This window comes from Physeter macrocephalus, chromosome 18, assembly GCF_002837175.3.
Source record: "Physeter macrocephalus isolate SW-GA chromosome 18, ASM283717v5, whole genome shotgun sequence".
NCBI lineage: Eukaryota > Metazoa > Chordata > Mammalia > Artiodactyla > Physeteridae > Physeter > Physeter macrocephalus.
The window spans coordinates 91,516,096-91,527,048 of NC_041231.1; positions in this window are offsets into that span (position 1 = coordinate 91,516,096).

Consider the following 10,953-nt stretch of genomic DNA (forward strand, 5'->3'; position numbering starts at 1 on the left):
AGAGAAAACAGCCCCTACCCACCACTCCTGTCTGGCACATTTTCCTCTTTGTCTAATTATGATGACTTCCAGAATTGTCTTTTTAGGAGAAGTCTACCCTCCCCCACCACCACCACCACCGCGACAAACCCTTACTTTCCGCTCTCCTCAGGGATCTGCTTGGAAAATAATGAAAAGTCAGTACTTCGAGACAATTCAATTCTGCTGCCTCTCAAAAATACTCGAGTTATGGGGTAAATCAACGAAGAGTAGCTAACTTCTAAATAATACCCAATACTCCACTGACTGTTATAGTGGACTAATTGAATCTATTAAAACATTACCAAACCTTTTGAAAATATCGACTGCTTGTTTCTCTCTTTTCTCAAGAAATGAGGGGGAAGGGCCGTTTGCCAGGTGAACAGTCAATATGGCTTCAAGAAGGTTTGCTCCCTGCTGTATGAAACACTCCTGTCAGGGCTGTTCGAAGTATCTCTTTCCCAACCTGCTTGCGGGGAAAACAAGTGATCTCCTCCCAAGAATCTTGGTCCTTAACTGGTCAGAGCTCCCCCATCTCCACTCCTGGGCTTCTCTGTGTACGACACTAGCCACTGCTACTTTTGAAAAGGATGCCATCGTTTCTCAGATGCCACCATATTATTAATATTTTTAATTAATTAAAATGGTGGATATACCAGAGCAAATGGGCTTAGAAATCCAAGTGTCCTCTCTGAACTCACAATGTGGGCAACCACACTTGGGACTCCACCCCTGCCATTCCTACGGCAGCCTGACAGCATCCTATAGCTCTCCCTTCTCTGCTTCTCTGTTCAAGGCCTTCCTTGAACAGAAGAAGACCCCACTTTGCTAGTGCAGGAGGGCAGGCTAGAAGTGCCAAGCAGATAATGCCCCTCAGAGAAGCCCTCAAGCAATCGAGGATGCAAGTCGGTATAAAACTACCCCAGCTTCCTCACCCGGAGGTAGGACTAGACTTACTAAGTTGTATTCTACACTGTCTCCCACAGGTCCTCATCTTTGAGCCTCAGTTTCCCACAGCAGTAACTTGCTCTCTAAGGAACCCTATGCTGGCTCCCTTCCTTACCTGCCTCCCCGTACTTCTAGTGCTTTCTGCCATCACATCCCAAACAGGCCACAGTACTTGCCCTCGAATCCTGGTCTCATGGTCAGCTTCTGCAGGAACTCAGCCTAAGACACCTCTCAGATATGTGCTTTTTAAAGGGAGGAATCCACTCTATTCAGAGAACGAAGCTACAAAATCAGATTTTCCCTGGAAAAGAGGTTATTTCAGCAATGAAAAGTGTTTAAGTTATCTAGTTTACTTTCTGGGTCATACTTTAAAATTAGATATTTTACTAAATGAAGTATAGAATCATACCTCGTGTGTGAAATTTTTGTGCATAGATTCATAAGAAGTTCTTGAAGTCTGATGCCAGCAGACAGCAAAGCAACAGCATGTTCTATTAGAATCACCTTTTTAAAAACTGAGTTAGAAGTAACATAGAGGGCTTTTTTTGAGCCTCTGATCAGAGTTAAGAAGAATGACAAACACACCTCATACTATGTCTCAGCGTGACCTAGTCAGTAATATTTCCAGTGAGAGATCCTACGGTGTTTTTCACCAAACTTCTCACAGCGTAAATTGGCCAACTGTTGTAACAGTTTTTATGAAATTATATATTAAATCTTATTCTGCTCTTAGCCATCATTATGAATAAGTCCTCAAGTATCCACATAATTATAAGCCCCAATGCCATCCCTAGCTCCTAGAACTTTCCTTCTTAGGTTGCTTTCACTGCTGCTTTTCTTAAATTCTCCCTGTGATGGTCCTCAGTGCTAGTCACCAAATTTTTGTTGTTCTCCCTCTGGGCACATGTTAGGAATACAATTCCCTACTCCCCTTGAATCAGATGGGGCCATGTCATCTGTTCTGGCCAATGAAATGCGAGCAGAAATAATAAGTGTCTCTTCCAGGTGGAAGCTTTAAGAGCCAGTGTATGATTTCATGTGTCCCTTTTCCATCTGCCTCCGTGCTGGATGAGGTTGCTGATTTGCCCTGGGTACCAGGGTGAGCCCCCTCCACAGCCAACCTCAGTGATCATTTTGTGTTAGCAAAACAATAACCCTTTCTTGTCCTAAGCCACTGAGGTTTTAGAGTCGTTTGTAATCATGGTACAACCTGGCTGATTCTCACTTGTTCAGATACTCTCAGTCATTTATCATTACAAAGTTATACTTCTGGTTTCCTTATGGAAAGCATATACAGTAGCTCCCATGAACTTCCCATAATATTTTGCAGCTGGACTTCAAGTTTAACGGCACTGTGCTGGGTAAATTGTTTTATGAAAGATTAGTTTATCTTCTTGTTAAAAAAATAAAAGCCTAGCAACAAATTACGAAGAAGGGGATAGGATTTTGTGGAGTCTGATACACTTCACTTTTGCATCTGCCCCAGAACGAGTTGACTTTCCTCAGTCTTTGTCATTGGCTTACCAACTCTCAGAACTTCTTTAACCAACACCGTAAACTCAACGAGTCTTTATCATGCTGCATTTTAAACTAAAATTCTTTCCACAAGTCATTTAACCTTTGGTGAACTTTTATTGGTTTTATTTACCTAATAAAACTGAGAGGTAATCACCTACTTCATGGGGTTGTTATGAGAATTAAATGAGATTTTCAGGTCCTTAATCGAGGGGCTACATGTAATAGTGGCTACCGTTCAGTTACAAATACTTCATAGCTTATCTATCTATCAATTTCCCTGGGTCAGAAACATTAATGAGGAGGCTTGCCTGTTCTGAAATGTTTTTTCATTTTCTTAATATCCCAGCAATAATCGCTATATTGCAAAAATGTTAAGAATAATGAACAGCACATCTTTTTCCTCTCCAATAGATATCTGGAAAATTGAAACCCCGTTTTAATTCTAAGCCCTAAGGACTGTTGGGTTTACTTGTACTCTTGTTGTTGCTACTGTTATTGTTTCTAATTATTTCCATTTCCTCTGGTAAAATCCCAACTCCATAGCCTCGAATGTAGGGTCCTCCACATAAAGCCTCCCCACCCCCCTCAATCTGTATTTTCCATCAACCTGACTCATACTACACGCCCTGATAATACTAAATTGCTTGTAGCAATGCCAGCTCAGGCTTATATGCTTTTACTCATGCTGTTCTCTTGGAAGACATTTATCCCACCTTTTTCCTATCTCTAATCCTTACTCGCCTTTCAGATCCTTCTACACAAGCATCTCCTGTAATAGGTTTCCTTCCGGAAACCCCAAGTTGGACTAACTGTCCCTCCTTCATTTATCCCATCAAATATCTCTATCCTTTCAGGAGGTAGTAGAATTTTTATTAAGAATGTGAGTTTTAGAATCATCAGCTGGGTGTGTATCACCTGGCTTTGCCACTCACTAGCTGTGTGACTGTGATCAAGTAACTTTACCTTTTTGACCTCGGTTACCATGTGTAAAATAACATAAGACTACCTGCATCATGGGATTGCATGGACAAAATGTCATCAAAAATGTAAAGTGCTAAGCATATAAACCTGACAGTAATAAAAACAGCTGTCATTTATTGAGTGTCTATTATCTCTAGCAGATTTAAATAAAGTTAAAGTAGTAAAATAGCAGATGGTGAATTTCATTTTGATTCTCAGCTTTTCTTCTCCGATATAAAGGTCTGGAACTTCAGTAAAGTATCTTCCTTAAGGATGCTGGGCATTGAAAACAAAAGCTGCCCAAACTCTCAAGAGACGATTGTGCTGTAAGTGTTATACCAGAAACTAGATTTCCTAATCAACAGTGCTTCAGTCTTTATATCAATATATATAGGCCACAGTAGACCATTAGAAGGTCCAGAAAGAGCAAGGAATCTAATGTATTGTCCATGTATTGGACTGAAGAGTATTTTGTCCAGGCTACAGTGGAGTTCTGCTCTATGTACTGTATGCAACTGAATAATATACAGTAATTCTCCATTTTCCCAATAAGAAGATTGTTTTAAAAGTTTCTTGGCCAACTTAAATATACACACTTTTAGATCATGTGTCTACTTATTTAATATGCTTCCATATTTTTGTCACATTAATAAATTTAGAAATAATAATTCAGAAATATTTCTGGTTTTGCCACTCACAATTCATGAAACAATTTTATTTTCTCTTCTCACACATCTTTGTCATCCCCAGAGCCACTCTGATTCAGTTATCTCTCATTATCAGAGCCCATCATCTTTATTTCTATTTAAATTGTTGAAAACACAGCTCTTCTGGAGCTGACGTTGATACTGAAATTGGAAATTTTATCCCAACCCACAAATATCATTCACATAACATTAAAAAAAATTAGTCATCTTTCCTACAGATGTATAGCTGAGCTAGCCACAACACGAAAAGATTTGTTTTACCTTGAAAAGATTTGTTTACAAAGATAGCAAAATTTGATGATCATGAGGTCTTATCCCCAGGATAAAAATTTTTTTAATAAATAAGTCTATATTAAATACGTTAGCCTCCTTCATTTCTAGTTTGTTATATGACCTCCATAAGCATTAGAAACCAGCTTGAGGCCCGAAGATTGAGGGTAATGTGGCTATGCCAAGTATAATTTGTTGTTCGAAATAAAATAATTGAGAAATTGAGAGATTACATCATAGGGTCTTTTGGGTAAGGCAAACTCCTCTTCTGAAGGATCATTTGGGGGGAAATATCTTACCTGACATTTAGGAAGGTACTGGCAGTAATCTGTCTTGTCACTTGTGTCACATGCACCCTTTTTCCATATTAGTGCAAGAGAGATCCCGACAAATTCCACCCTCCATCTGTCCAAGACAATCCATCAGCGTCTGCTTGCATTTCTTTTTTATAAATTTATTTATTTATTTATTTATTTTGGCTGCGTTGGGTCTTCATTGCTGCGTGTGGGCTTTCTCTAGTTGCGGCGAGCGGGGGCCACTCTTCGTTGCGGTGCGCGGGCTTCTCATCGCGGTGGCTTCTCTTGTTGCAAAGCATGGGCTCTAGGCGCACGGGCTTCAGTAGTTGTGGCGCATGGGCTTAGTTGCTCCGCAGCAGGTGGGATCTTCCCAGATCAGGGCTTGAACCCGTGTCCCCTGCATTGGCAGGAGGATCCTTAACCACTGCGCCACCAGCGAAGTCCCTGCATTTCTTCATGCATTACAACTCCTTAGTTTTTTGTTGTTTTTTTTTTTGCGGTACGCGGGCCTCTCACTGCCGTGGCCTCGCCTCTCGCGTTGCGGAGCACAGGCTCCGGACGCGCAGGCTCAGCGGCCATGGCTCACGGGCCCAGCCGCTCCGCGGCATGTGGGATCTTCCCGGACCGGGGCACGAACCCGCGTGCCCTGCATCGGCAGGCGGACTCTCAACCACTGCGCCACCAGGGAAGCCCCAACAACTCCTTAGTTTCTGTCTTCCCATCTGAACCAAGGATCATTTCCATGTCATTATTCTAGAAGATTCTAAAACAGCATGGCATCTTTTAAAAAACAAATTTAAACATTTCCCTCCGTTGAGGTTTTTTTTCCTTCTCTTTCCAGCAACTTTGCCCATTCTGCTGTGGCCCACCCAGTTCCTATCATCTAACCGTGTCTGCATTTGCACTGTTATACTATATGCTTCCCAGTGGAATCAAGTTTCCATCCATTATAGAGCTTTCTCTGAACCCCTCTGCATGAATTAGATGGCTGGCACCTTTTTTAGGAAAATGTACATCACAACTTCTGATTACAACTCATGTTCTTGGATGATTACCCTGTGTATGAAGCAGTCCTTCAGGCTAACATGATTATGCAACAGTAATATCTTTAACTTCAGGGGGTAAAAGCCTGACACTGTTCCACGTGAAATGGCATAATTTTTGGTTTTAATTCCCGATTCTCTGTTTCATGACATTTATCCCTGATATCTAACATAGATAAAATCTTTAACCAAAGGCAAATACAATTTAATGGAAATAGTCTTACCCGTTTTCTTCCAATTTTGCAATATTTTTGACTCTAAAATTCATGCTAATTTTGCCATTGCTTAGTATTTCCTGTGGAAATACTTATTTGAGATGATAACAGCCTTAAATAAGAACAGAACTGCTGAATATTTTGTTTTGTGGAGAAAGGTATTATTAGACTTTCTTCTCCAGGCTAAAAACAAAAAATCAAGGTCATCCTAGTCATAGAAGTTTCTCAGAAAGACATTTTTATTATAGCTTTGACTTAATCCAGGAAGCCTATCACTAATAGATACAATTAAAAAGAACAAGGGGGCTTCCCTGGTGGCACAGTGGTTGAGAATCTGCCTGCCAATGCAGGGACACGGGTTCGGGCCCCGGTCTGGGAAGATCCCACATGCCGCAGAGCAACTAAGCCCGTGAGCCACAACTACTGAGCCTGTGCGTCTGGAGCTTGTGCTCCGCAACAAGAGAGGCGACGACAGTGAGAGGCCCGCACACCGCGATGAAGAGTGGCCCCCCCCGCCCCCCGCTCACTGCAACTAGAGAAAGCCCTCATGCAGAAACGAAGACCCAACACAGCCAAAAATTAAATAAATAAAAAATAAAAATAAAGAAAAAGAACAAGGGATAAACAAGGTGGCTTTTTCCCCAGCCACCTGCTATCTCTCCCCTGCTTTCTATTTTATTGTCCTGTGTATCAATAGTAGCACTGATTATACTTTCTCTAACATGACTTGGAATAGGCCATCTTTTAACTTTGCCTGGGTTATCGCCTACTTTGGGATTGGAAGCTCTATACACTCAGCTTAGATATTCCTTTCTCATTTCAGTTTATGTTAGTTCATAGAGATTTCCTTCAGTTTTATAGTATTTTCTTCTCTCATTATTTATTTAGTTTGCTTTTTATTTGCTGGCAAGCTTAGCCCTCATAAAAAGGGCTAGAGACATCCATTGATCAAGAGCACAGGCAGGAATTCTGATAACAGCACTTCCTATAAGAGGAACCACTTGGTTCCTTGTTGCAGCTGGGATCACAGTTGGCCTCATAAATGGTGGCCAGTAGCCTCCACGGAACAGACCCTTGTCTTTAAGGAACTGTGCTAGAGCCATCATCCTATTTAAACTCGGGCAAAGAGGCAACCATTTGTCTTCTCCTTCAGAGCCAGCAATTTTTCCCTGTAATAAATGACTTCATTTTGCCACTGGAGTTACAGAGGTTAAATTTACAGCTAAGTGCAATCCTTTACTCATTACAGCACCTTCCAGAGAGTTCACTCATTTATTAGCAAAAATATCACTTTGAGTCAGCAATAAAGGTGCAGATGTGCTCATACAAAATTACTAAGAATAAGGGTGAGAGTCTGATGTGGAAAAATATAAAGTATTACACCAAAAGTACTTCCCCTTTTTTTCTCCTAAATTTAAAATAAAGTAATAAGACATTTAACAAGGGGTTTTCATGTTTCCATACCCGGTTTCTTCCCAAGAATTACTCCTCGGTTTTCTTCTCTTCCTGAATGACACCCGCCTATCTATGCTGACTCTATCCACCATGGCTTTGAGTTTCACAGCCCCCATCCCTGTACTTCAGCCCAAATTGTTCTTCCTTGACCCAAACACCTATAAATCCAACTGTTCACTGGAGGTTTTCACCCACAGGTATCCCACAGACACCTCTCATTTAACATAGCTTAATCTAATTTACCAGCTTTTTCTCAAAAATCAGAAACTTCCCCTACAATCCTTCTTATTAGCCCTCCTACTATTTAACCAATTGTGATGGATAATTTTATGTCAACTTGACTTGGCTAAAGGTTGCCCAGATAGCTGGTACAACATTCCTGCGTGTTGTCTGTCAAGGTGTTTCCAGAGGAGATTAGCATTTAAACAGAGAGACTAAGTAAAGAAGGTCACCTTCACCAATGTGAGTGGGCGTTACCCAATCCGCTGAAGGCCTGAATAGAACAAAAAGGCACAGGAACGGCGAATTTGCTCTCTCCCAAGAAGCTTGGGACATCCACCTTCTCCTGCCCTCAGACACTGGTGTTGCCGTTTCTCAGAACTTTGCATTCAGACTGAATTATACAGCTGGCTTTCTTGGTTCTCTAGCTTGTAGTCTGCAGATGGTGGGACTTCTCAGCTGACTCACAAGATTATAACCCATATATATTCAGGGTTCTCCAGATAAAGAGAACCAATAGGGTATATAGATATACACACTGGTAAAGGGAACAAAAACAACAACAACACTTTTCCCCTCTCCCCTCAGTCCACAACTAAATGCCTAAACACTCAAAAAGAACAGTCAGTTTTATTTCCTTAGCATTTCCAACATGCTTCCCTTCCTGCCCCACAGCTACTACTCAATTCAGGCCCTCATCATCTTTCAACTGAACGACTATAACCGTCTCTGTTATAGACTGGATGTTTGTGTCTCCCCCAAATTCCTATGTTGAAGCCCTAACTCCCAGTGTGCCTTTGTTTGGAGATGGGGCCTCTAAGGAAGTAATTAAGGTTGAATGAGGTCATAAGGGTGGCGTCCTGATCTGACAGGATTAGTTTCCTTGTAAGAAGGGACACCAGAAACCTCTCTTTCTCGTTCTCCATGCACACACGGAGGAAATGTCATGTGAGGACACAGAAAGAAGGAGGCCATCTACAAGCCAGGAAGAGAATCCTCAGCAGTAATGGACTCAGCCAGCACCTCATTCTAGGATTTCTAACCTCCAGAACTGTGAGAAAATAAATGTTCTGTTGTTTAAGACACCCAGCCTGTGTTATTTTGTAATGGCGGCCCAAGCAGACCAATACAGTCTCCAAACCAGTCTCTTCCTCCGTGGTCACCCTGGCGCCATGTCCAAACAATCTGAAGCACTGTTCCCAGAGTGACTTTTATAAAAATGGCATGTTGATCACATTATTTATTTCCTTAAGAAAAAAGAAAATTATTAATGGCTCCCTACATTGCCAGAGTCCAAACTCAGCCTCCTCTGTGATCTAGCCTTATCTAGTACCCTCCCCTCATTCCTACCATCTCCCCTCCCCACATATAAACATCTCCATCCACATTAAATAACTTAGAGCACACTGTGTCTTTTTCTGTCTGTGCCACCCCTACCCTCTACCCCTCTCTCCTTTAACTTAGCTTCCCTTTCTCATTGAAGCCTTCCCTGATCTTCAACATGCAAGAAACTGAACATTCCCCATGCCTCATACAACCGTTGAACCTCATTCGCATCTCTATTCCAACGCTGACCAACTGTCTAGCAGGGTTTATACATGTCTTCCCTACTAGGTCGTGTGCCTCATTTATCATTGCCTTTCTAGTACAGTGCCTGGCATACAACAGGCACTCAATGTTTGTTTAATTGGAAGAATGACCTAGGTAAAATATCAACACCGCATTTCTGCTTCTACTGCTTCAAAGGTAGATGACCTTATTTTATCTCTGTTGACTTTGATTTTGCTAAAATTATCTCATCACTCTGATCTGTCAATGTTTGGGTTTGTTTTTTCTTGGCAGTTAGATCTAATATAATGGATCCACCCATTACAAATTCTGCACCTTCAGCTAAGTTATTGATTTCATAAAAGGATTAATATGTCCTGGTGAGAGCCCTGAGAAAGGGCATTAAAACTCACCCTCTACTTTGAAATCAATTCATTAACTAATTACTTTCACATTTCACCCACTTACTTATCCACCTAATTCTACTGCCACAATCCATCCTAACTTTTTTCCCTAAACCATACCTGCCTAAGGGTAAACCTGGTCACAAGAACGTCCCACCCACTATGTCATGCTTTAATCTGTAAAGTTATTGTTTCTTCTTCTACCCCCTCCCTTACTGTTTATGATATACACTAGTATTTAGTCTGTGTACACTTGGGATTTGATAAAGTTTACTCTAAACATTTTAAGCATTTTATATATACTTTGAAATTGAATTTGAGCTCAAATTATAATGTATTATATTTCTATTATTTTTACTACATGTGAAGCTGAGACTTTCAGAACACAGATTCTCAGTGACCCCGTGAAGAACGTGCTTTAGTGATAGGCTATTGGCCTCAACTGAAGGATTTCAAAGAACCAGAGACATGAAAGTTATTTTTGTGTCTATTGTAGCGATGTTGCCAAGGACATTTTCACTATATCATACCATGTCCTCTTTATGTGAATCTACAGGAGAAATGTTTCACAGGTTTTAGATTCAGAAAAAGTATTCCATTTATAGTTTGGCTTTAATCTTGTGGATAAATCTTGTAATTAAGCAGGTTCCCTCTTTGCTTTCTTCCTCAGAAATGTAAAGTCCAATTAGCCGATCTTCTCTAGCACCTACTCAAGGTGAGAAGGTTAACGTGTTTGTGTGTGTAATCTTATCCCTTGCTTTAATCATTTAGTTTTTCTACCCTTATTTTCTACCCTCCAAAAAATTATTTCAAAAATTGAGGTCTATATTTTGCATTTATGTCAAATGTAGCACATGAATCGGGGCAAAAATAATTTTGTCTTTTTTTACAAACATGGGAATTGAAAGCCCTGATAAGGTGATAAATTTAGTTAAAGTTTTAAGACTGTTTAACCCAATGAGACTGAGCTTTTTTTTTTTTTTTTAAATCTTTATTGGAGTATAATTGCTTTGCAATGTGTTAGTTTCAGCTTTATAACAAAATGAATCAGTTATACACATACATATGTCCCCATATCTCTTCTCTCTTGCGTCTCCCTCCTTCCCACCCTCCCTATCCCACCCCTCTAGGTGGTCACAAAGCACCGAGCTGATCTCCCTGTGCTATGCAGCTGCTTCCCACTAGCTATCTATTTTACATTTGGTAGTGTATATATGTCCATGCCACTCTCTCACTTTATCCCAGCTTACCCTTCCTCCTCCCCATATCCTCAAGTCCATTCTCTAGTAGGTCTGTATCTTTATTCCCATCTTGCCCGTAGGTTCTTCATGAATATATATTTTTTCTTTTTT